At 48.8% G+C, this 25857-nt stretch overlaps 1 long non-coding RNA gene across 3 annotated transcripts; it reads right to left on the bottom strand.

Annotated features, from left to right (window-relative positions):
• Window positions 1-2927: 2927 nt before the first annotated feature.
• Window positions 2928-24182, bottom strand: LOC116584980. 3 transcript variants are annotated; one of them, XR_004283408.1, is made up of 6 exons: window positions 24114-24182; window positions 21651-21685; window positions 5310-5382; window positions 5073-5207; window positions 4022-4967; window positions 2928-2964 (listed from the first exon to the last, which is right to left on the bottom strand). It is a non-coding gene; the product is annotated as an uncharacterized LOC116584980 (long non-coding RNA). The 3 variants fall into 3 exon arrangements; XR_004283409.1 differs by lacking the exon at window positions 2928-2964 and having other exon boundaries at window positions 3938-4489; window positions 4924-4967; XR_004283407.1 differs by lacking the exon at window positions 2928-2964 and having other exon boundaries at window positions 3938-4967.
• Window positions 24183-25857: the final 1675 nt, after the last annotated feature.

Below are 25857 nucleotides of genomic sequence, written 5' to 3'. Positions count from 1 at the left end.
GATTTTTTTTTTTTTTGCATTGATTTTGACTTTTTAAGATCACGTTAAAATATGAGTTACCTTAATTGCCGGCTTGGAAGCACCCCACCCTTGTGTTTTAACACACCGCAAACACCCCTTGCCACACCCCCCGAATGGGCTCTGCCAAAGTCCTCCAAAGAAGGATTCTGTTTCCTTTCAAAGCTCTGTCCGTACAGGAGTGACTCGTAGCTCCTGAGGCTTCCTCGCATGCCTGCCTTTGCTCAGTCCTGACAACCGTCTCCGCGTCACCCCATTCCTCCCTACCCAACTCGCCCACTCAAGTCAAAAAGAAAGTACTCAAGCCGGGGACACACTTCCGTGTAACTGCTGAATAATGGAACCAAACACGTGTGCCCCTCCTGGGCAGGGAGCAAACCTGCCTGTGTTTCTGCTGGGTCCCAGCGCACCGGGCCAGGAGTCTGAGCCAAGAGCACCTGTCCGCACCGCGTGCCCCCGCCTGACCCTGGCCACGCCCAGCCGAGGGTCTGCCTTGGGACTTCACTTTCTCAACAATGTCGGAGCTGAATGCCCACATCTGGCCGGATCACCATCAAATTCTGTGTCTACACTGGGTCATGCCAGGCCCCTGGTCCACACCAGAGGCTACGCAGGAAGTTCTTCACCTGGAACGGATGAGTGGGTTGGGATGAGAGATGGTTCTGGAAGTCCCTGAAATTTCCGGCCAAATGTTGTCCATTTTCTAGGGAGATGGTGTATCACTTTCTTCCCATTCTCCAAGGAGCAGAGTAAGAATCACAACAGTCTTTATAAAGTCTAGAAAGAGCCTCTTTTCCCATGCCTGGCCGAGGAAACAAGAATCAGTGGCCTGATCTGTGGTCCGTCAACAGTTGGGCCATCCTGATGAAGGTCCATACGTTTTCCAAAATTCAGAAGAAGGAAAAATTTTGCTCTTTCAATAAACTGGAATCTCAGCCAGATCCTGAGAACTGGAGAGTCCCTGCTGCGTCCTTTGTCTCTCCCTCTGGGCTTAAAATCTTTTCCCCCCTTTGCCATTGTTCTCAGGCGAAGTTCTTTAGCAAGATGGGGACTCACTTCTAGAAGCTTCTAGAATACCCGTCCACTCTCTCGGCCTCCTTGACTCATCCTTCCAGATGAGCTTTCTCCACATTTCCGAGCCGGGCTGGGCCCCTCACACATTCCCGCTATCCGTTCAGATGACTTTTCTAGACTGATTTGCATATTTCTCTCTCCTGCCGGCAAGACCGGCAAGACTGTGAGCCCGGGAGGGCAGGAGCCCAGTCTTATTCATTTCCTATCTCGTGCACCTAGCACAGAGACCCTGTGTTTGTGTGGCTGGGGGAGGGGGGAGGGGTGTTCAGTGAACGAATAAATAGATCCATGAATGACCAACCCCTCCCCCCCCACACACACACCTCCATGCCTTCATTTCCTTGATGAGGAGAGTGAGGCTCTGGGGGACATTAGCATGCCCTGAGACTGAGCCACATCGGGGTGGAGGGAGGACCCAGCCCCTCCGGAGCCACACCCTCGCCAGCTGCAGGCCTCCCAGCAGCTGTGGGCTGAGGTCACGCAGTCAGCATCCCGCACCACCCTTCGGTGGCCGACACAGCACGCCACCTTGCTTCTCCTTCTGTCTGCTGCTCCTGGGTTCAGAGCACAGAGCAGGGAGACGCAAACCAAAGCGACATCAGGGGCAAGAAAGCAGTCACGGGCAAATGCCAATTGCCCCCTCCCTTGGCGGGGTCCGGGAACCCCAAATCTTCTCTGGGATTCTCTGTCATGACCATAGTGAGGACCAAAATGAGAAACTGCTGGGCTCTTTCAAACTGACTTCAACAGCAGGATAAAGAGAGCTGAATTTCATGCCCAGAAATGCATTGTCCGTGAACCCAAACAGTCAGTTTTCCTTGGCTTCCTCCCTGCCAGAGTAAGATTCATGAGATGTCTGATAAAATCTCAGGCCGGCCGCTCGGAGTTCTGCTTGTCCCAAACATATTTCAGACCCTGAAAGAAAGCTGGTGGGGAGGGCGGCCTCCCCAGCTGGTTTTGTTCCTGCCCCGAAGTGGGGGGAACGCCTCGGAGGAAAATCGTAGGCCCCAACACAGCTGTGGTCGTTACTAAATCATTAGATTTGCCACAAACAAGATAAAAATTTCGAACAACAAAGAGGACTTTTCCGTGGTCTGCCGAATGGGGTTTCTTATTGTGTTTTGGTTCCCTCTGGGGGCAGGGCTGGCTGGCGGGGTTTCCTCACACCCCACTGCCTTGGCCAGAAAGCCACAGGACACCCCCCACCCCGCCGTGGCCTCTCCCACCCCTGCTCCTGCTCTCCTGAATGGGGCAAAGGGTTTGGCTCTTTTTTTTTTCTTTTTTTTTTTTTTAAGTGTAGACAAATCCGGAAAAGACTCAGGGTTTTGAGTCAGTGTTTCGTGAGCAACAACCTGACCTTCTCTTGTCCACTTCTCAGAAGTACAGGTTTCTTCTCTGAGGAACACAAAAGCCCACACAGGAAAAGAGAAGAGTATCCCAAATTCACGGCTGGGAAAAGGGAAGTCACTTTACTGTTTGTCCTCAATGGGCACCGCGTTCAAATTCTCCACCTCTTCCTGAAGTCTGGGAAATCAGCCACTTGTCCCTGATCCCACAGTTTTCTATGCTGTGCCTGTCTTCTGTGTCACCCTAGACCTCAGCCTTCTTTCTGCTCCCTTTTGTACCTACTAAGTGTATAATAAATATGACTGACTGATAGAAAGCCTGGAGCCAAATTAAAGTTGTGAGGGTTTTTATAAAAACATGAGTCATGGGATGCCTGGGTGCCTCAGTTGGTTAAGCCACTGCCTTCAGCTCAGGTCATGATTCCAGGGTCCTGGGATCGAGTCCTGCATCCAGCATCCCTCTCCGCCTCTGCCTGCTTGTGCGCATGCTCTTTCTCTCTCTTTCTCTCTGATAAACAAATAAAATCTTTAAAAAATAACAAAATAAAAACACGAGTCATTTAGAAAGTGTCACTATAGCCCAGACCTGTACATCATGTTTCATCCTCACTGCAATCCTACAGGGGTGGGGTTTCTTTCCATTTTACAGATGAGAAAACTGTGGCTCAGAAGGATTCTGGGAGTGCAAACTGCTTCTTATTGGTGTGGGTAGAATTCCAGGACGAGCTCCTTTGCAAAGCTGAGCTCATCACCTCTTGGGACTTCCCAGGGTTTCAGCGGATGGCCCAGGGAAGCTTTCAGTAACCAGGTCCTAAGGGATCAGGACACTGTGTAAGACATGTCAGGGCTCAGAACAGAGAAAGTTTCACTAGCATGCTGAAGTTGTTCATGCTTTTCCTGGCAGAGCGGCATGGACTGCCCAGATCAAGCCCTCATTCCCCAAATCCTGCCCTTTCCTCCTAACCATGGCCAGCTGTCCACTCCCATCCCACACTGAGTGGCTTTCAGGCCAAAATGTCCTATGTCTGCTCCCCTCACTAGCCCTGAGCTGGGAGTGTGGCACAGAATGGTGGTTTTGAGGATGTGTGTGACTGCCGATACTTGCCCCGGTTGTGCTCATGGCGGATATCCCTGAATTGATCCCAATACTCTGCTAGAGAAGATAGACCAGACCTCAGAATCCTTCTCAATACAGCATTCCAGGCGGACACCACCAATCCATCAGCATTGTCCTGAGATTAAGCCTGTCCTTATTGGCATAGCAGATGATCAGCTGAACTTAATTTCTGTTCCCTTCTATCTTTCCTGCCTGCCTTCCCCAGTGCTTCTGGGATGGATAGAGGGGTGGACGGGTGGATGGAAGGAAGGACACGTGGGTGGATGGATGGATGGACAGATAGATGGAGGGGTAGATGGATGTGGTAGATGGATGGATAGATGGATGGATGGATGGATGGATGGATGGATGGATGGATGGATGGATGGACGGACAGCCAGGTGGATAGATAGATGGATAGATGGACAGATGGACGGACAGGTGGATGGATGGACAATGGATGGATGAAGGGAAACTGAGTTCTCACCTTACAAGGAGCCCTGGTTCACACCACTCCTAATTCTTCTGATTTCACTCAGTGCTGGCACTTCTTTGACAAAGCATGCTCTTAGCATGTGGCGTTTTTTACAGGAACTGGTGAGATTCCTGGGTCATCCTGAGGCCGCGGAGGATCCTCAGCGTCAGCACTTTGTTTCTCACTCAGTCTCATTTCCTCCCCCTCCAACATATGCCTGAGCTTAAAAACATCCACTCATCCCATACTTCCTCCTTCTTTTTAAAGCTCAGGCTGACAAGAGAAATTTCTTCTCCCACTCACCTTTTTTTTCTTTCTTTCTTTCTTTTTCTGTATAGAGAAGAAAAAATACTTACAATTCCACCATGGGGTGCATAGGAATGGCCAACGATTAAAAACTCTTCCGTGTCTTTGGAGCAATCAGCATCCTTAACCCATGCCATTAACTGCCCAGAGGTTCTGAATCATCCTATGATTTAGCTGTGGATGGGGAAGCATATTTTTCCAGGGCCTTTTAAGAAGCCCTGGCTTCTTAAACCAATCAAGTTATGGTGTTCTCAGAATATTCTTTCCCTAGCAAAATACCACTTAGCGTTCAAGAGGAAGAAAATGTTAAGAAATGTTTATTCAAGCCAGTTTGAAGGGAATAAAATAGCTCTTATAAAGCAACACTTTGGAGATTTGAGTACAAGTAAATCAGCAGCATATGGATTGTGTGCTGTTAAAACATGCTTTTGTTTCCTCAGGAAGGAAAAAAAAAAACTTGGGAAAAAATATCTTCTATAAAATGACATATATTGGAAAATAGCTAGGGATTTTTAAGAAAACCAAAATGTAGCAGGGAATGCCCAACTCTAGTCCTTAATATCCTGGGAACAATTAGGGAGTAAAATTAGGTGGTAAGATTACTGTACCATTTCTTAATCCAAGCTGGAGATGACATATTTCTCAGATAATTCTAAAAAAAAAAGAAAAATTACATACTGAGATTTATATGAGATGAGGTTTTGTTTCATTGTCTTTGTTTTGACAGTCTGATAATAATTCTTTTCACTGGACTCACCGTTTGGGAAAGTAAGAGTGTGGAGGTAAAGATGGGGCCCTAGAATCAGACTGTTGGTTTGAATCACACCTCTGCCCCTTGTGCCATGGGATCTCCACAGGACATTCACCTTTTCCTGTGCCCTAGTTTCCTCATCTGGAAAGTGAGAAGAAAAAGAAGACGAATTACTACATTTACCGCACTTGGATGCACAGTCAGTTCTCAGTAAATGTTAGCTGGTGTTGCTTGTCATCTCACCTAGAATGCTAGCCCACTAGACAGTTCCTTGCCTCAGTCATGCACATCAAAACTTAACAAACCTGTAGGTAGGCTGACAAAGAAAAAAATGAAATAAAATGAAATGCAAGTGGGGACCTTACAACCAACTGTAAAGAGATAAAAAGCATTAGGAGAGAATACAATGAACAACTGTATACCAAAAATTTGATAATTTACACGAAATAGCAAATTCTTAGAAACACACACAGATCGCCTAAACTGACCTAGGAAGAAATAGAAACCATAACAGACCTATAACAAGTAAAGAGAATGAATCAGTAATCAAACCTCCCTATGAAAATAAGTCCAGGACCAGAGGTCTTCACAGGTGAATTCTGTTAAATATTTAAAAGAAATTTAACACCAATCCTTCTCAAGCCCTTCTAGTCACTCATGCCCTCCCTGACCCTTCTCTATAACTATGGTTTCACTGTCCCCCACACAAATATGCATTCCCTCGCCTCAACTTATTTTTCATCATCACTTAATGTATCATATACTCATTTTCTTATTTATTTATTGACTCTCTTCTCCCTCTAGAACATGGGAGCTCTATCAGAGCAGGGAATTTTTTTCCACTCTTGAATGCTCCATGCCTCAGAGAGTGCTTACCAAATAGTGATGCCTATAAAACTGTGTTGAATAAATAAACTGTCTAATTATTCTTTTAGTGAAAGAGAATAAAGAGAAATCTAGAGAGGGCCTGGGTATTGCAGAACTCTAAGATCTAGCTGACTAGAACAACATGAGCCTTCAGAAGAAGATCACCAAGAAAGTGTTGTGTCAGGAAAACAAAGGGAAATGAAATTTCTGAAGAGCAAGGGAACTGGTCAGCAGTGTCAAATAATGCTGAGAAATCAAGTACAATAAGAACCAAAGTGTCTACTGGACTGAGCTGCAAAAGACTGAGTGACCAACCTAGCAAGAAGCATTTGGGAGTATCAAAAAGCTAGGAGCCAGAAGCCACGCTGTGCTGAGGGACAGAAGAAAGCAGCACATCTGACAACATTTTGAAAAAGTTGCTTTATTTTTTAAAAAGATGATACAGATGGAGCACCTGGGTGGCTCAGTGGGTTAAAGCCTCTGCCTTCCGCTCAGGTCATGATCCCAGGGTCCTGGGATGGAGCCCCGCATCGGGCTCTCTGCTCAGCAGGGAGCCTGCTTCCCCCTCTCTCTTTCTGCCTGCTTATCTGCCTATTTGTGACCTCTGTCTGTCAAATAAATAAATAAAATCTTAAAAAAAAAAAAAAAGATGATACAGAGTTAAGGAAGTTGCTAGAAAGGGCAAGGGTCAATTGAGGATATTGTTTTTAAGTGGCCAAAGCCGATGGTGGTATCTCAGCGGGGGAGAAGAGAAGGTGAAAATACAGGGGAGGGCAAGGTTCCCAAAAGGAAATGTATGGGATAGCTAAAGCCATCCCATAGGACTGACTTTAGCAAGGAACAACCTCTTTTACACCCTCAGACTGGAGGAGAACAAGACTCAGAGAGTCCACATGACTTACCCACCAGCCCAACGAGGACCCAGGTCTCCAGTGTTCTTTTTCCTATGCAGATTTCTTTTCCTCTTGCTCAAATTAGTACGTTCAAGGGGCAGTGAGGAGGAGGGAGGGATAGAAACCCAAACTGGTAAGTAAAAAATGCTGACTGCAGTAGATTTTGTCACTGAAGACTCTCACAGGGAAGGTACTTCTTCCCACTCAGGAGCGCCCTTCCCTGGGCTGTGAGCCCCGTTAGCGCTAAAGAGCATCTCCCTGAAGCCTCACTCACCCTTCCCTGGGACAGTGGAGGGACTTACCTAACTGGGGAATCTCTGAGAAGAAACGGAGCATGGACAGCCCAGCCCCTTCCTGTGTCTTCCTCTTTTTAGGAAATACCAGAGAAAAGATGATCTAGGTGGCTCTCAAACCCACAGCCAGCATAGCAGGAAAGCTCTCCACACCTACCCTGTGTGGAGGCTAGCAGTGGTCTGACTCTCTCCGTGGCCAGATGGGCAGGTCCAGCCAATATGTGGGCTCAGGTTTAGGAAGTCCATGTGCCCACAGGTATGTTCCACTTTCTCTAATGTCACCCTTATCAATAGGAAAGATGCTATTTTGGTGTCTCTCGGCCTCCCTGCTTTGTTTTTTTGCTTTTTCCAGTGGATTCAGAAAAAGATGAGGAAGAAGGGAGGCAATGACTCCAACAGAAATGCTGCTATTAAAATCAGCCTGCAAAGCTTGATTCTCAAAAACATTCTTTTTAAGCTATAAAGACCAAAGAAACATATTTTCTGATACAATTTAAAAAATGCACGTGCATTCTTTTCAGTGAAGAACACTCAGAGGGGGGAACAGGAGAGCCTGATTGCTTTCATGGATGTGTAAAACCCAAAGGACCTCCTTTCTTCATTCAGTTGGATGAAAGTATGAAATCACAGTTGATCATTTCTTCAGCTCTTTCCAGGATTCCACTGTTTTCTGTCTGGAAACAGCCATGGCCACATCCACAATTTCAAACTTGAGAAAATGACCCAGAATCATCACAACCTGCAGAGAGGTTTCATGGCAATGACCGTTCTGTGAGGGGTGGGGGTGGGGTAGGGAGAGAAACCTGCCAAAGTACATTCTTCGTTGATGAGAAAAATGCATCAACGATTATAAGATTAGGTGTTTGGCACTGTTCTGAGCCATGGTTCTAGTTTTTTGACTCACTCCTTTCCAACATTTTCAGAGCCAAAGAGTTGATCCTAATAATCATTTCAGAAATAGTGACCATCACCCTCTCCCATGACTTCGGTCTCCATATTCCAAATTGGAAAGATATTGGCCTTGACTGTACAACTTCTCTCTGCTGCTCCCAAGCTGCTATTTGGAAATTTACCACATAATGTTTAGTTATATCAGGGAAGACAAAGTTTAGCAGCAAAATCCCTCTTGCAATGTTGCTTGAAAGCTATTTTAAGAAACAAAGGGTCTGGGGATTATTCAAGGACTTCATGGCACATCAGACTCCGTGGGAGGTTGGAAGTCAAGGGTGGGAATGTGGGCAGTGACTAAGGCAGCTGGTAAAGGCGAGGCCGAGGGGGAAGGAGACACAGAGCAGAGACATGTGGTCTGTGCTCTAGCCTTGTGCTGCGGCCAATGGCCTCCAACCATCCCACATTCTTGCAATGGTTGTGCAAATTCAGAGCTCCCAGGGAGAGGATCTAGCCCCTTTGGTTTCTAAGAGCAGTCACTTTCTTCTACCCCCTGCCCTCCAAAAAAAAAACAGCCTATGGTGAGAAGCTTCCTACAAGAAAGGAGGAGTGCTATGGGAGGGGTGGGATCAGGTGCTGGGAGCAGAGCTGGACGAGTGATTCCCCCTGCCGGGGCCCCATGGGGGGAGTCCTGTGACGGACAGCTCGGTGGCTTGATTTATCCAAGATGGTTTATTGCACGGTGATCCTGAGAGCTCCCATTGACCCAAACACCATTCACTGCATAGCGATTAAGACCTGAGGAGAGAGGCATCAGTGGACAGAACAGACACAGCCCCTGCCTCCTCAAATCATCCGCCTTGAATTACGGGGCACTGAGTTCACCCTTGCTGTTTTGAGCCCTCGGTGGCTGTAAAGGGTCCTATCCAAACCTCAGCGTGGGTCTGACTGAAAGGACCCGCTGGCCCGGACTTGAAATACAAAGGACTGAGATCTCTAAGTTCAACTCATTTGCAAATGAAAAAGTGAGCTTGAGCTCTGCACAGACTCAAGGAAATGCAGGATGTGATCCTGTCACATGCAGACGGTTCACCAGCCGGCGACCCTAAGGGGTGCCACAGAGGACAGCACAGCTTACTGGAAACTTTGTACCTACTGATATCGGGACATATTCATGCAAACAAACGTTCTGTTTCGGTAGACCCTTTTGTAAAACTAATAATTTTACATTCCAAGAATGAGCTGAGCTACCTAAAGTGTGTAGTGTGTGTGCTCACTAGCAAGTATGAAAAAGAGTTAACTTTTTTCCCTTGTTTTTCATGGGGACATCTGGGCCTCCATGGTGGTCAATGTCATGGAAAAATCACAAGCCTTGGGAGGTTCCTGGTCTAATACTCTCAGTTGTTTATCTGTGTTCATGGCCTTGGAGAGGTTTCCTAACTTTGTCAAGGTTTGTTTCCTCCCTTATAATATTAAAATAATAATGATATCTATCCTTTGTCATGCACTTACCATGTGCCAGGCACAACAGTGAAAAATTATTTCTATTTTAAGTGTACTCTATAATATAATTTTTTTCTATAATACATATAATTCTATAATATAATTTTTCCCTAAGTAAAAAAGTTTATTTTTTACTTACACTGATTTTGCAGATGAGAATCAGACCTAGGGCAGCTAAATAATTTGCCTAAGATCAAGAAGCTAGGAAGTGTGGCAGAGGCAGGATTTCAACCCAGGTGTGTCGGACCGCAGAGCCCCTATTCTCCAGCACCTCATTCTACTACCTTCTCACAGGGTGTTTCTGGCAGGGCAGGTTCACTTGCAAGTGACAAAAAAACCCTCAGCATAATCCTTCACAGTCATCAGGGACTGCGGCTCCTTCTTACTGCTTTACCATTTCCAGTAAGTGACTTCTACCTCATGGTCCAAGATGGCTGTTCACATCCAGCCATCATGTCCACATTCCAGTTGGCACAGAAAAGAAGAGACAAATACAGGCCTGTTTCTTCCCATTTAGGACACTTCCTAAGAATTGCATGCAACGCTTCTGCTTTGCAGAAGCAACACAGTGACCACACAGGCACGTGTAGCCACAAAGGAGGCTGGGCTCTGTGTTCTTCTCACAGGACTTCATATGTCTGATTAAACAAATGTGGCATTGTATTATTAAGGAAGAAGGGATGGGTGAGCACTGGGGGAACAATCTCTGGTGTGTGGGGTAGTAGGAGCTATGAGGGAGGGGCGCCTGGGTGGCTCGGTCATTAAGCATCTGCCTTTGGCTCAGGTCATGATCCCAGGGTCCTGAGATCAAGCCCCGCATTGGGATCCTTGCTCAGTGGGGAGTCTGCTTCTCCCATTGCCTGCCACTCCCCCTCATTCATGCTCTCTCTCTCTCTCTCTCTGTGTGTCAAATAAATAAATAAATCAAACAAAGGAAGGAGGGGAAAAGGAGAGGGTGGGAGGGAAGGAGGAAGGAAGGAATGAAGAAATAAAGAAAAGGAAGGAAGGAGGAAGGAGAAGGTAAAGGAAGACCCGGGTCCACTGCCTGGCTCAGAGTAGGTCCCTGGAACATAACATGGTCATTTACTATGACTGACCTCTATCCAGCGTCCTGCAGAACACATGCAAAAAACCACAAATTCAAATCAGTGAAGGGAAAGTCACAGAAGCAGGGCAGGGGAAGGAAACATTTTTTAAATCACCACGGTATGATGTACTGGGCCTCTTTTTGCACACAAAAGCGCTGCCTTTGCTCATTCACAGCCTCCCCAGGACGGTGTGGAAGGCGACCATGAGAGGTGCTTCAGCGACCAGCCTCGCCGGCAGCATCCGTGGGCCCCACATGACCCGCGGGACGATGCTATCAGCGGTGACCGCCACAGCTAGTGGAAATGCAGTTTTCATTACAGTAAGAAAATTGAAATCTCGGCCAGCCTCCGTGGGTTCCATCTGACCCGTTCCTCATTTCCCCTAAGATGCTGTGTTGTTTTCATTCCCCTCGTGATTAACCTTTATCGTGAAAAGGTAGGAAGAGCCACGTAATTGAAATCCCCAGGAAATCTCCACATCACACTGCCATTCAGCAAGCGTCCTCCACCATCCTGACACCGGGGCTCCCATCAAGCAGGAAAAGGCCACTTTTAATGTGAGGTGAGGATAATATCTAGGAAGGAAGGTTCCAGACGGCCGGACTGAATTGAAGTGACAGACACGTAAGTGGTACGAGAGTGAGGGAGAGGAACGGGGGAGAGGAGGAGAGAGGGAAGAGCGGTGGCGCCGAGGGACCGGTGTCATTGACAAGTTCGGAAAGGTAGCGGACAACTTCCTTGGGTGGGAGGTTTGTGGGACATGGATGCTGCGAATACCTTCCCACTCAAAGTACGTTTTCAACTGACTTTGGTTCTGGCTCTTTGGATTGCTGACCATCTGTGTCTGCACCGAGTGTTGCCTTTGTTAGAAAGAAGTTAGCTAAACATGATGCAGACTTGCTCCTTCCGATGCCCCTTTCCTCTGGATTCCCGGTCCTTGTCCCTCAGCTCCTGACCTCTCAGGGCCTCCTGTCCCTTCCTGTCACTGCCAGCTCCTCCCGTGCGCCGCCCCCTCAACAGAGTGAGAGAGGAGTGAAGAGATTTGCAGCAAAGCGAACATCTGCTGAGCCACGCGAGTCAAGGCGCTTGGTTTCGTAATTTTGTTGAGAAAGCAAAAGAGTGCCAGACACCCCTCCCTTTGGCAGAGGCCCACCCTGGTTAAGGTTTTATCTCTTCCCTGTTTTTTCCTGTCACTGCTCATCCTATGACCACACGGGGCCTGGCTGCCATTTTCGTAGCCTGGAACTGATACTCTTATCGACCACGCGCGAGTCATTTCCAGAAGGGGGACTCTGGTCACATCAGGAAGGAGCCATCTGAGCAGCCAATCAGACTCAAAGGTTGCCGATGACCTATAGGGCTTCCGGCCACCACCAGGGCAACATGAAGCCGTGATGGCCGGCTCCACTTACTCCATCCTGGAGGGCAATCCCGTGTGATGGCTCAAAGATGTCTGTAGAAGGAAAATCTCCTGTCCCCTTATTTATTCATTCACGTATCCTCACCTTCTTCTTCTCGCCCAGTCTCTCTCTTTTAGGAGAAACTCATTTTGCCATGATTGGCAGAAGTCCCTAGGCACAGGTGCCCACATTCGTCCGCTAGTCTCTTGGAGGGCGAGCTCTCCCAGCAGGCGAGCTAGGATTGCAGGCTGGCTATCATTCCACTGGTCGGTTGGACTCAGGTCTCCTCTTCAAGCTCAGAAGCTTCCTCGTCCCCACTCTCACTCTTGAATCCTGTTTCACTTGCATCTGTATATGCGGGAGACGCTGGAGCCCATAAGGAGCAGCTGTTAGGAAACCAGCAGAGTCTGACTCATCCTCGTCTTCTCCTTTTGTGTCTCTAAATCCAGTGGAACCATGTGGTGTCCCTCCGAAACCCTGAATACGGAGCTGAGCCCTGCCCCCTGGCCTTCTGCAAAAAGACAGGCCAGCCGTGCCAGTGGACAGAGAGAGTGTACCGAGGAAGGGAAGACGCACAGGGTATCGATTTCAGAGCCCTGGAACCTTAGTTCCCAATGAGCTCATCCATCTTTGTCACTTTACAGAGAAGAGTGCCATGGGCAAAGTTGTACACCAGCCCATGGCAGACCCAGGTGAAGAGACAGAACCTTGGGCTCCCAGTTCAGGGCTCTCATCACTGTGCCCAGGGTGCCTGATGGAAAGCTGGTGATTTGTACCAAACAGCACCCCCCAAACGCTAGAGCTGCCCACACCACAGGAAGATACCGAAGGGATATAAAAGGCAAAACCATTGACAAAGAGAGGGGGGCAGAAACTTCTTTTTCTTTATGGCCACCTGGTGTTCTGTTGGCCTCTTTGCAGTGGGAGAACTGAATGATCTGAAGGACAGGACGGCTGCAAAAGAAATGAAGCAAGGGGCGCCGGGATGGTTCAGTTGGTCAAGTGTCTGATTCCCGCTCAGGTCAGGATCTCAGGGTCCTGGGATTGAGCCCAGGAGTGGGCTCTGGGCTCAGCGGGGAAGCTCCTTCTCCCCACTCCTCTTCCTCTGCGCATGCTCTTTCTCTGTCTCTCAAATAAACAATAAAATCTTAAAAAAAAGAAGAAGAAGAAGAAGAAAGAAAGAAAGAAATGAAGGAAGAGAGTCAGAAGAAGTACCACGGTGGCTGGGAGAGTGAGCCATGGAACCAGCCAGCGGGGCTCTAAATCCCGCTCTCTCACTTCACAGCTATGGACGTAATCTTTGTGCTTCAAGGGTATGGATGAAATGAGCCATTTCATGGAAAGTACTTCAGACAGAACCGGACACATAGTGAGCCATTGATGTCCTACCAGGGAAGGAAGCGTAAGGAACAGCCCAGAGAAAGCCGCAGGACCTCTCTCAGGCTGACTGGGAATAAATCCTTCTCCTTGTTTCTGGTAGTGTTGCTAGGAGAGAGTGCAGCTTGATGAAAAAGACCAGGATTTAAAAAAGGGTGTTAGTCACGGGGCACCTGGGTGGCTCAGTGGGTTAAGCGTCTTGCCTTCAGCTCAGGTCATGATCTCAGGGTCCTGGGATCGAGCCCCGCATCCGGATCTCTGCCCATCAGGGAGCCTGCTTCCCCCTCTTTCTCTCTGCCTGCCTCTCTGCCTACTTGTGATCTCTGCCTGTCAAATAAATAATTAAAATCTTTTTAATTAATTAACTAATTAATTAAAAAGGTGTTAGTCAGTGTGGGGCTATGTGGCTATAACAGGCCTCAAGACACCTTAACTTGGGTGCCTGGGTGGGTCAGTGGGTTGAGCTTCCAACTCTTGCTTCCTGCTCAGGTCGTTATCTTGCCCTGATGAATTCAAGCCCCGGGTAGGGCTTTGTGCTCAGTGCTCAGTGCTCAGTGCGGAGTCTGTTTCAAATACTTCCTCCCTCCCCCTCGTCCCCTCCCTGCTTGCACATGTGCACTCTCTCTCTCTCTCAAACAAATAAATCTTAAAAAAACAAAACAAAACAAAACAAATATGATTTTCAGAATGAAGCTTATTTCTCTGTCACATCACAATTCTGATGTAAACTGTGCTGGTCAGTGAAGGATCTGTTTCTTTACGATCAATCACTTGAGAACCCTGGTTCTTTCCATGTTGTTGCTCTGCCAACCCCAGATCTTGTCAAACTGAATCCACCACCACGTCTGGATTTTAGACAGCAGGCGGAAGGAAGCCAGGAGGAGAGGGCATACCCATGGACTTAAGGCCCAAGCCAAAAAGTGGCAGCATGATCTCTGTTCGCGTTTTAACTTGCAACAATTGCGTCACATGGTCACAGAACCCCTGACCACTGGAGAGGCTGGGGATGGAGTCTAGTGGTCCAGCCACGCACCCAGAGAAAAGGGGAGTGAGACCTCCATGCAAAAACCAGTTTTTTTGATTACTGATGGTGTCTGGGGGCCGGTTATGAAAACTCCTTCTAGCTCTTCCAGCTCATTCATTGAACTGGCTCTCAATCGTCAGTCGCTCTTTCATTCCGCAGGTATTTCTTGAGCACCTACTACGGGCCAGACTCTGTTCTAGATCCAGGGGACGCCACTTTGAATAAGACAGACCACACCCCTTCCACTCTGAAGCCCATTCACTCTAAGGCTAATGAGGAGCCGTCCAAGGACTTTTTCTTTTCATTCCAAATCAATATTCATTTCCATGTTCTTTTTTTTTTTTTAATTGTTTTTTGGAACGAGGACCTCAGATTTATAGGCTCTCCAGGCCTCACAAAATTTGGATCTGCCCCTGCTGCTCTCGTGGGGCTAAGAGCTCAGCCGGAAGAAAGAAAGTCAACAGTGAACAAATGAATGTATACAACAGCAGAGGCGGATGGGTGTTGTACAACCACAGTCGGGGGAGGGGAGAGAGCCCTGCTATATTCAGTGCACCCCGAGAGCCTTTCTGGAGTCAGGTGAGCAGCCATTGAAGGAGGGGAGCTGTTCCTACTTTTTACTAAAGATGAAGACGAGCGTCATTCACAGATCCCGGTGTGTGCTGCTGATTGTTTTTCAGAATTTATTTCTGCTAGTGGAGTTAACGAGTCAGAAGGACAAATGTTTTTCAGGTTCTTGAAATCATGGGCTAAAACCTCTCCTTTTAGTGAGACTTCTCACTAGGATTCTAAAAGACGCAGCAGGGGACACCTGGGTGGCTCAGTGGGTTAAGCGTCTGCCTTTGGCTCAGGTCATGATGGGATTGAGTCCCACAGCGGGCTTCCTGCTCAGCGGGGAGCCTGCATCTCCCTCTGCCTGCTGCTCCCCCTGCCTGTGCTCATGCGCTCTCTCTCTCTGACAAATAAATAAAATTTTAAAAGAAACAACAATGATAAAGACCTGGATTTTGAGACATTTTAAATAACATCTTCTCAGAGCTTAGATTTGCTCCAGACATTTAAGGATGACCTCTATCTGTACTGCCTGGGCTTCTCCACGTCTAAGGTCCTAACGAGGCTTTTTTCACCAGCCACATGAAACACCGACACGCAATTGTTTATTCTAGAATTATGTCTGGAGTCCTAGAATTTTGGGATGAGAAGGCAGCTGGGTGTTGACGAGTCTGTGCTGACTCACCCTAAGTCTCAGAGTGAGTTAATAATGGTCAAACTAAGCTAGAGCCTCCATCTCTCAATCCCTCCGTCCGTGATCAAAGCCAGTGACAGGTGAAAGGTGCCTGCAGTGCTTTGTGACAACAGACCTTAAGGCAGAAGTTTTTAAATAAACACTCCTGGGTATGACCTGCCAGATGTACCTGCTTCGTAGGCGGTGAGGAGCATGATCTGGGATAACAAATGTCAAGTCCGTAACCCAGGGCTGGAACAGAGACATTTCAGCGTTAGCAGTGGATACCACTTTGGTGGCAGAGCCCAGAGAATGTCCCAAGGCCAGATGTGGGCCCCGTGGGAAAGGGAGCAGGTGTGGGGCAGTGTGGGGTGGTCTCGGGCTTGTAGGCATGAACAGAAGACCTCAGCAGAAAGGGATTGGCCGTCATACCCCCGGAATCCCAGGAGCTGGGGAAGGAGTCACATGAGACCACCCAGAGGGAGAGAGCCCTTCAGCCTGGGTCAAGAGAACCACGGGAGACGGGGGGCCCAGCTGGAGGCCGCTGCAGAGTCTGTGACAGAGCCCACTTTAATCATCTGCCAGGCCACCCCACAGAGGCCAGCTGCCGGCCCAGAGGGCTTAGGCCACCCAGCCACGTGAGAACTATCTTATTCCCTTACCTCTCCCCTTTCTGGGCTTCATTCCAAGCATGGAGGGAAACAGCAGCTAGCCAGGGGGAGGAGGTAAGTAGAGGGAGAGGCGAGGAAAAGGACCGGTCCCCCTTTCCCAGGGCAGACTTCCAGGACGAGGCAGGTCTGAGCCAAGGGAGAAGAAAGGATTTCAGGCTGAATCAGTTTCAGGGGTTTAACTATTACCTGGGACTTGGAATGTTAAGGTCTGAAGTGAGGCTGGGGGTTTTTTGGTTTTTTTTTTTTTTGTTTTTTTTTTAATTTTTTTATTTTTTGCTTTTTTGTTTGTTTGTTTTGCAACTCAAAGGATTTTTGCACTGTCTGAATAGGACAGTGAGTTCATCCGCTTGCCCAAGTCAGCGTGGGAGGAAGGGAGATTCTGCAGCCTTCGAATAAAATGTAGGAGACCATGGGGTGCCGCCCAGAATGTGGATCAGCCTACTGCTGCTCTCAGGGACGGAGCGATGATAGACAGATGGGGAGAGAGAGAGTTGCATTTTGTTCACAAGCCCTGTTCCGTGATTTTCCAGTGAGCCGGATATATACGAATTTGATAGTCATTCTGGCTGTGTCGCACACGTGTAATGCTATTTCCTAAATCATCACTTTCTGCTAACAAGACCCACTTTTATTCCACTCTAACTCACTCCTGAGTTAAAAGTAATTTTTGGACCTCCTTTTAAACTTCATCTTCCTGATTGCACACGTGAGAGTTTTATCTTCCTTTCCCAAAGCCTCGGGGAGGTATCCTGAATGCGCTGATTGGACTCTGAACACCGCATGATCTCAAAATCGCAGCCACCGACCCCTGATGTCTCCAAGCCACAATGAACCACATGGTGTTTTCATGTTCCTTAAGGCCTTCCCCATCACTCGCCACTGATAGACTCCCTATGGTCCATTCATTCATTCATTCATTCATCATTTATTGGCTTGGGTACCCCCTTTGTACCAATCACCCTGTGGGGTGCTAGAGGTACAAACGTGAGAGCTAAGAACACACACTCGCTGACCCCGAGGCACGCGCCTTCTACCATTTCATGATTCAGTGGATACTAAGTTATCGTGAAAACAGGCCAGAAGGACAATATTGGCGTGATCTACCAGGTGCAGTGGGAGCACAGGAGGGAGTCATGAACTCTGCTTGGCAAAGGGTCAGATCAGTTTCACAGACGAGAAGACCGTCGGGCTGAAAGGATCAGTTAAGACTTTGCCAGGCGGTCAAAGTGGGGAAGGCAGGCGCAGGGAACAGCTTGGACAGAGGCACTGCATGAGTCAGGATCGCCTAAGTTACGCCACAGTCACAAAATGACCCTGAAGTCTTAGAAGCTAAATATAACTAAGATTCATTTTCCACTGGGATCATCGGTCCAAGGCAGGTCAGCTGCTTAGGGGGTGGGTAGGAGGAGCAGCAGACAAGGCTATACAGTACCCTGAGGACTGAAGTTAGCGGTGTCCATACACTCTTATAGTGGGACCACCCAGAACATGGAGCTACCATGTTGGCACTGAAGGACACAAAAAGCTGGCAGGAAACCCATGGAAAATAAATTCCTCAGCGCAGAGGTGATCTATAGAATTTCCACTCCCACTGCATTGGCAAGAACTAATCCCATCGCCCAGGAGACGGTGAAATGTACAGGACCACGTGGCTATTCCATGAACATAGTTAACGTCTCTGCTACAAGCACAAAGGCGTGAAGCCATTTCCTAGGCTTAGGAAACAGAAAGGTTCAAAGTTATCAGAGAAGTGGGTGCGGAGAGGCAGTAGCAGAAGGTAAGAAAGGTAAGGATAAGATGGTGAACTCCTGTGCACCGTGCACGGGAGTCTGGGCCACTGTATGTCCAAAGCAAAGCTTTTGAAGAGTTTTAAACATAGTATTGTGATCATATTTGTGGGATTTTAAAAAAAGATTTTATTTATCTATTTGAGATAGAAAGAGAGAGAGAGAGAGAGAGAGAGAACGAGCAGGGTTCCCAGCTGAGCAGGGAACCTGACATGGGGCTCCATCCCAGGACCCAGGATCATGACCTGAGGCAAAGGCAGCCGCTTAACCAATTGAGCCACCCAGGCCCCCATATTGTGTTTTAAATGCATTCCTCATGCAGCAGCACAGGGGATGAATTAAAAAGGGATTGAAATAGGAGATGCAAAGAATGGTTTGGTTCCTACAGTTGTCCAGGTTAAAGGTGATGGAGGAACTAGGGTCATTGGGGATGAATATGAGAGCGGTGATAGAGACAGTCAGTAGAACTTGATGACTAATTAGCTATGGAAGAAAGAGAAAAATAGGTTGACTTTCTTTTCTTCTCTAGATCCCACTGAGTGGCATCAATTACGATGGTGAATACAGGAGGATACTGAGCTTGGGGAAAAGACACGGAGGGCAATTTGGGACTGAGCGTGAGTTACCCAATGTGCTTGTTATGAGTTGAACTGTATCCCTCAAAAAGAAATGTTCAAGTTAAACCCTCCAAGAGCTCAGAATGTGACCTTATTTAGAAATAAGGTAGCTGCAGATCTAATTAGTTAAGATTAGGATGAGGTCCTCTGGAGTAGTGTGGACCCTTACTCTAACGTGACTGGTGTCCTTATAAGACAGACACGTGACAACAGAGGCAGAGACTGGAGTGACACACTTACAAAGCAAGAAACACCAAACATCAGACTCTCGAGGGGATAAGGAAGGAGTCTCCTCTGCCTGTTTCAGAAGGAGCATTGCCCTGCCAACACCTTGATTTTTGACTTCTGGCCTCCAGAACTGTGAGAAAATAAACTATTGTTTTAAGCAGTTCATGGGACTCAGTTATGGCGGCCCTAAGAAACGGACACAAGCATCTAGGCGGGGCTGCCCCGCTGAATGTACAGTGAGGTCAGACCAGTCTTCTAGAGGACCAGGAGGGATCCATAAGGAGCAGAGAGTGGGCTGGGGCACGTGCTGCCAGAGCTTTATCTTGCCCAGGCTAGAGGGGAGGAAAGGGGAAGGGACAGGGAACATCGTAACAAAGATAACACTTAAAGAGAGCTTTGGAGAGTAAGCTGGGGTCTTTTCCTGTCCTAGCTGATGGCAAACTGCTGGGAGCCAAGACTCCATACCTGGCAAGTAAGCATCTGACAACATTCACTGGGCACCTTTGTGCTGGGCTCTGTGCTAGGCACTGAGGATATGATGGAGAGCGAGCAGGCACAGTCCCGAGTCTCAGGTAGTTCTAATCCCCTGGGGACACAGACTAATGCCGCTCAATATCAGACAACCCCCCAGAAACGTACACAGGCACTCACCCTGGTAAGTGGTACGAAGGGACATTACCGAGTGTTAAGAGAACCTATTGCAAGGAAGTTGTTCAAGCCTGGAGGCTCTGAAGGGCTTTTTGAGGAAGTGAGGTCTGAGCGGAGATCTGAAGTAGAAGAGTTAATTTTAAGGGAAGAGGGAAAGGGAGGGGACAGTCCAGGAGAAGGCTCTGGAACAGGAGGGGAGGCTCCTGCAGATTTGAGGATCTGAAAGACAGCCAGGGTCACTGCAGCTCAGAGAGGAAGAGGAACTGGCCCTGGGAGCAGGCAGTAGCCGTGGTCTGCAGGGCCTCCGGGGGTTTAGTCGTCATCTGAGAGCGATGGATAGAAGGGGGAAAGCCAGTCAATGACTTTCAGCAGGGATCCAGAGGGGCAAGATTAAAGTTGTATTTTTTTATTTTTTTTAAAGATGTATTTATTTGAGTGAGAGAGAGAGAGAGAGCGCGCGAGCATGTGCAGGAGTGAGGGAGGGGCAGAGGGAAAGAATCAAGCAGATTCCCAAGGAGCTCAAAGCCCAACCCAAGGCATGACCCGGGGCTCCATCTCCCAACCCTGAGATCATGACCTGAGCTGAGATCAAGAGTCGGATCCTTCACCAACTGAGCCACCCAGTGGCCCCCTTTAAAAATAAATAAATAAATAAAGATTTATTTATTTTAGAGAGAAAGAGCAAGAGCAAGCATGAGTGGGAGAGGCAGAGAGAAAGGGAGAGAATCTCAAGCTGGCCTCATGATGATCACAGAACCCGACAAATCTCATGACTATGAGATGACCACCGTTGAGACCATGACCTGAGCCAAAACCAAGAGCCCAAAGCTTAACTGTGCCACCCAGGAGCACCCCCCTTCCTTTATTTTAAAGACCGCTTTGATGAGAATGGCTGGAGAAAGTCAAGAACGCCTGGCTCAGTCAGTAGAGCAAGCAACTCTTGATCTCGGGGTCGTGAGTTTGAGCCCCATGTTGGGTGTAGAGCTTACTTAAACATTAACTAATTAATAAACTTAAAAAAAATGTTTTTAAATATTAAAGAAAAAAAAGGAACGGAAGCAAATAGAACTATTAAAACTATCGCAGTGTTCCAGCTCTGAGAGCGTGTTGGCTTGAACGAGGCGGTAGCAGTGGAAATGGCAGATTTAAGAAGGACTTCTCTAGGCACTCATTGAAAGGAAAAAGGAATTAATGAATGAAATTAACTTTCTGAACCTGCCACTATTCCATGCTCTTCTCTGTCTTCAGGTTATAAAATACTGTCTCTCTGAGGAGTGACATTGATGCCTGAGTACAAAGCATCTTGACATCTGATAATAAAGACTTAATGTCTGAAGAAGAAGAAGTTCAACATTATGCAGAGGAGACAACGATACTCTTTCTAGTTGGGGAAGGGAGGCCCATCGAAGAGAGAGCAAGAGGTTTGACCCCTGGAGGCTTCCACAGGTCAGAGAGGTCCCAAGACAAGGCTCTATCTGAAGGACCTTCAGCACCTGCCAGCCCCAAGCTTTCTCTGACCTCATATCCCTAAGGAGCTTGACTCATGGGCGCCATGTACAGAAGGAACATTCTGTATAGTAGAACTCCCCCAAGGTGCCCTGCAAGACGCTGGTATCACCCAGGAAGGGCTGAAGCTCCTGTAGGGAGAGTTTCCTCCTCTGTTGGCCTATGCTTTAGACACAGGGATGAGTGTAAAGTCCAGATGGTGACCTTTGCTTTATGTAGGAGGGTGTGCTTCTTCCCAGGGGCCCGGCACGCAGCTGATGCTCTCTTCAGCGTCAGATTTCTAGCTCCCAAAGAAGGCAAAGCTGTAGTCCCAGGTGCCAAGAATCTTGGCCCACCCTTGCAACTTGGGATGTGTGAAGTTCAAATTGTTCGCTCAGTTGGGGACCTGATTAGATGTAAGATGCTACACTGGGTGGGTCTTGAGTTCCTTTTCCTTCTCCATCATGCCAAGGAAGGATGGAGTTCAGAGGAATGAAAGACGCCAGCCATCTTGGAATAGCCGGTAGTGTCTCCGGCTAGATTCTGACAGGATCTGAAGACTATTGGGGAGGAATTGCTTTGACTCTTACCTTCTAATCTTGTTCAAGAAATGCTGGAATTGAATCTGTGGAAGCAAAAAAAAAAATGGACTCTTCACTAGAGAGAACAAACTGGTGGTTATCAGAGGGGAGGTGGGTGAGGGGAGGGACAAAATAGGTAAAAGGGATTAAAGAATACACTTACCATAATGAGCACTGAGAAAGGTGTAAAACTGGCTTTTTGTGTTTTTTTAAGATTTTATTTGTTTATTTGACAGAAATCACAAGTAGGCAGAGAGACAGGTAGAGAGAGAGAGAGGATGAAGCAGACTCCCTGCTGAGCAGAGAGCCTGATGTGGGGATCGATCCCAGCACCCCGGGATCATGACCTGAGCTGAAGGCAGAGGCTTTAACCCACGGAGCCACCCAGGCGCCCCTAGAACTATTGAGTTAATATCATACACCTGAAATGAATGTAACACTGTATGTCAATTATACTTGAATAAAAAAATAATCAAATCAATCAATAATACATTTTCATCCTAATTAACCATGCAAGAGCTACTAATGAAGCAACACAAATGATTCAATATTACTTAATAATGACATCATATTCACATGTATGCCCCAATTCCAATGACTCCGAGCTCCCCTTGCCAAACAGGAGGACCTGAACCTCCCTTTGAAATCTTCCCATTATTTTCAGGCAACTGTGAAGAGGGTGTCGGTGTCTCAGCCTCAGGAACTACACAGAGTTCTCCACTGGCTTTTTCGGCAGTGAGTCCTCAGGGCTGGAGTCCACCAAACAGACCCTTCACGAAACCTCCCACCGCTGGCAGCGCCAAGACCGTCCCCCCAACTCTGTGTCACAGCTTGTCATTCGGCTGCTGAGGCCAATGCCCAGAGTCTCACAAAGTCTTCAGAAAGACATTTCCTCCACACCACGGTCCTTACCCATCTCTGTGGCGAAAACGTGAACCTGGTTCCAAGGAGGGTTGAGGACAAAGGTCATAACATCCCTTCCCGGTCATCCCTTTTCTGTCTGGGGGACGCCCTGCACACCCCAGGCCCATCTCTCCACCCCAGGCACATCCACAACAGCCAAAGAACCCTTTTCACTAATGACATCAGAGCCTCATCCTGTCGGCCCAGACACAAGCAGGCACGTGAGCACTCAAGCACGCACACACACACACACACACACACACACACACGCGCGCGCACGCGCGAATTAATATATGTATAAAGCAGGAGCCAAAAGGTCACACATCAAGAAATTTTCATAATGACGATGATCTCTGGAGGGTGAGTGCTTGGGTGTCCCCCATTTTTGTCTGCTGACATACCCACTTGCTTTGCTTTCTTGTTCTTATTTTATGATGTAATGCTTTTTTTTTTTTAAAAAATTGCGTATTAATATAGATTTTACATTTTATTACCTAATGCTTTCATTTTTAAAAGTTTCTTAAGATACTAACATTTGGCCGATAACTGGACACCCTCCAGTTTATTTCTGGTCTTCCTCTAAGTTGCTTTGGAAACTTCAGGAACTGCTCCCTGTCTCAGTCTATGTGGAAGCTGGCGAGAACACCTGGGAGCCCTCGCTGTGTGCCAGGCGCTGTGCCCAGTGCCTTCCATACACTGAACCAGGGCCCCCTCCCAGGAACTCTGGGCCGGCACTGTAATCCCCACTGCGGTGCCCAGGACCCTGCTCTTGAAAGCCCATACAAAGGACAAGGCCGGAGAGGATGCACAGGGCGGAGACCCACATTCTCCAGGAGAGAAGAGGCCAGAACCCTCCCAGGGGGTATCTGTTTAGGGTACCAGTTTGGGGGCTTCCTCTTTCCCCAAATTCCTGCCTCCTGGAAGAAACAGAGAAGGGCTGGGTCCTCGGTGGAACCTCGCCCAGCCCCACCGACAGGCTCTCGCAGAAAGTCAGCGCGACTCAGCCGGGCCCCTTCAGAGCCCGGGGAGGTGGGGGGGGCTCCCCGGCCCGCCCCACCCAGCCTCCTGCTGGAGCTGAAGGCAGCGGGGGCCGAGAACCAGCCACCAGCCGCCCATCCTGGGACGAGGAGAGGAAAAACCCCGGCAGCCGCCGCCTAATTGGCGTTGGAAACAGGGAGAGGCTTCCAAGTGCAGAAATGAATTAAACAAGCTTTTTTTCCCCCTGCAGGGTGGAGTACCAGCTCCAGGTCTCCGCCCGAGTCCCACCCCAGCCGCCGCTATTTATAAGATCTAAATGCCAGATGGAACCTGCCAGGGTGAAACAGAAAACACAGGGCTGGGCCGAAGGCAGAGGCCCCAGGAGGCCCCTGCGGGGAGCAGAGGAGGAGCAGGGAAGGCAGGGGGAGGGCGCAGGGGGAGCCGGCGCCTCCGCGGCCCCTCTGGCCCCACCCAAGCCGCGGGGGGCCCCAGCCAGCTGGGAACTTGGAAATGCGGGCGGCTGGATGCTTCCCCGACATTCCACAGCCTGGGGCGTAGTGCTGGGTGCCGGGCAGGGACTCGGGGTTGTACCTGTTGGATCAGGCGCGGCGGGCAGAGTCAGGAAAGCCGCCGGGGCCTGCAGCCAGCTGGAGGGGAGGGGAGGGGAGGGGAGGGGCGCGGGTCCCCGCAGCTGCGGGAACTGGGTGGGGCACGGCGGGGGCACCGGGGGCAGAAGCAGGGAGCAGGAGGGGGCAGCCCTGCCTTCTTCTTCTCTTACCTGGTGGAACCTCATGCCTGTTGCCAACCTCCGCTGCCTTGTTTGTGACACCCGGGCAGTCATTAAGCCCACTGGGTAGGGTTTTTGAGAAAACAGAGCAGACAGCATGGGCCTCGGAGGGTTCCCCAGCGTTGGAACAACACCTGTTCCTCTTGGACAAACGTCTTTGTGTGGGCCACTGTCTCTCTGGACCAGAGACTTGCAGGGCAAACACAGGTCCCTCTCCTCCCGCGGGGCTCAAGGGCTTGGGGACAAATCACATCTCGGCTTCCCAGGTCTGGGTGCCACGGCGCCCAGAAAGGCCAGCCTGAGCTCCGGGATCATCTGACACACGCACCTGACAAAATCCAGGTGAGGTCCCAGTGGCATTGTAAGTTTCCTAGCAGCCACACGCATCAGTTAAAAGAAGCAAACAGTGAAGTTAATTTGAATGTATTTTATTTAATGCAATATATCAAAAATAGTATAATTTCAGAAACACTATTAATGAGCCATTTTACATTCTCTTTTTCTGCCAGGTATCCCCAATCTGCTGTGTATTTTATACTTCTAGAATCTCCATTCCCACTAGCGACATTGCAAGTGCTCAGTCTGCTGCTGTGGCCAATAGCGCCTGGACCGGCCAGCGTGGTCTCTAATCGTTGGCTGGATTTGCCATGGACCGGTTTGGGGTGGCATCCCCCTGAGACTGGGAGCCCCCCCTGGGCCGCTGAGACTTCTGCTCTCAGAGGACATGGTTTCTGCACTTCCCCACAAGTTCACAGCTGGAGGGAGGCTTTCAGGGGAGCCCAGGCTGTTATGGCTGGGGAAGGAGGGGACCAGATAGGGGAAGAAACCAAAAGAAAAGAATGAAAGGAGAGAATCTTCAAACTACCAGCTGTCCGGCCATGGCAGGCTTTTCACACAGCCTCAGAAACTAGAAAAGTTTCTTTGGCTTCCAAAGTGTCTGCAACATTGTTAGGTTTGTTTGGTGTGCCTCTGCATATGAGAAACAGTTTCACGTCACATGGAAAATATTTTCTTGCTGGTGCTCTGAGGGCCTGAGCTCACTGAAGGTTGACCTTACCAATGAACATGGAAGAAGGCTCTCCCTGACCTATAAGCTACCTTAGCCGCTGCAGGCACATCTGTTAAACCCCAGCCTTATGGTCCCTGCCTTGTGCAGAAAATGCTGGAACTCTCTAGAAGACTCCAGATGGGGCCAAGATGGGACTTTGTGGCTAGTGCCTGCTAGTCTTGAAGTCACGGAGGTGATGACCCATTGATTCACACAGGTCCCCACCTGCCAGGAGCCTTCCCAAACCTCGTGTTTGCCTGGCTTTCTGACTCATTCACTCCTCTCTCTTGACTGCCCATCATGCAGACAGCCAAGCTAGTTACTGAGAGGATCTGGAATCTGGGGAGTAAGAAAAATCACCAGCTACCCTCCAGGGAAAGACCACGGGGGCCAGAATGAACCCAATGACCTCTCTGGGCATCCTTGACTCCAGTGCAGCCCAGCCCGTATGGAGGCACAGTGACCCCAGAACCCAGCCAGTGGGCAAGGCGGGGGGGCAG

This window comes from Mustela erminea, chromosome 2 (genome assembly GCF_009829155.1).
Source record: "Mustela erminea isolate mMusErm1 chromosome 2, mMusErm1.Pri, whole genome shotgun sequence".
In the NCBI taxonomy this organism is placed as follows: domain Eukaryota; kingdom Metazoa; phylum Chordata; class Mammalia; order Carnivora; family Mustelidae; genus Mustela; species Mustela erminea.
This window is presented reverse-complemented; position numbering and strand designations above follow the sequence as displayed.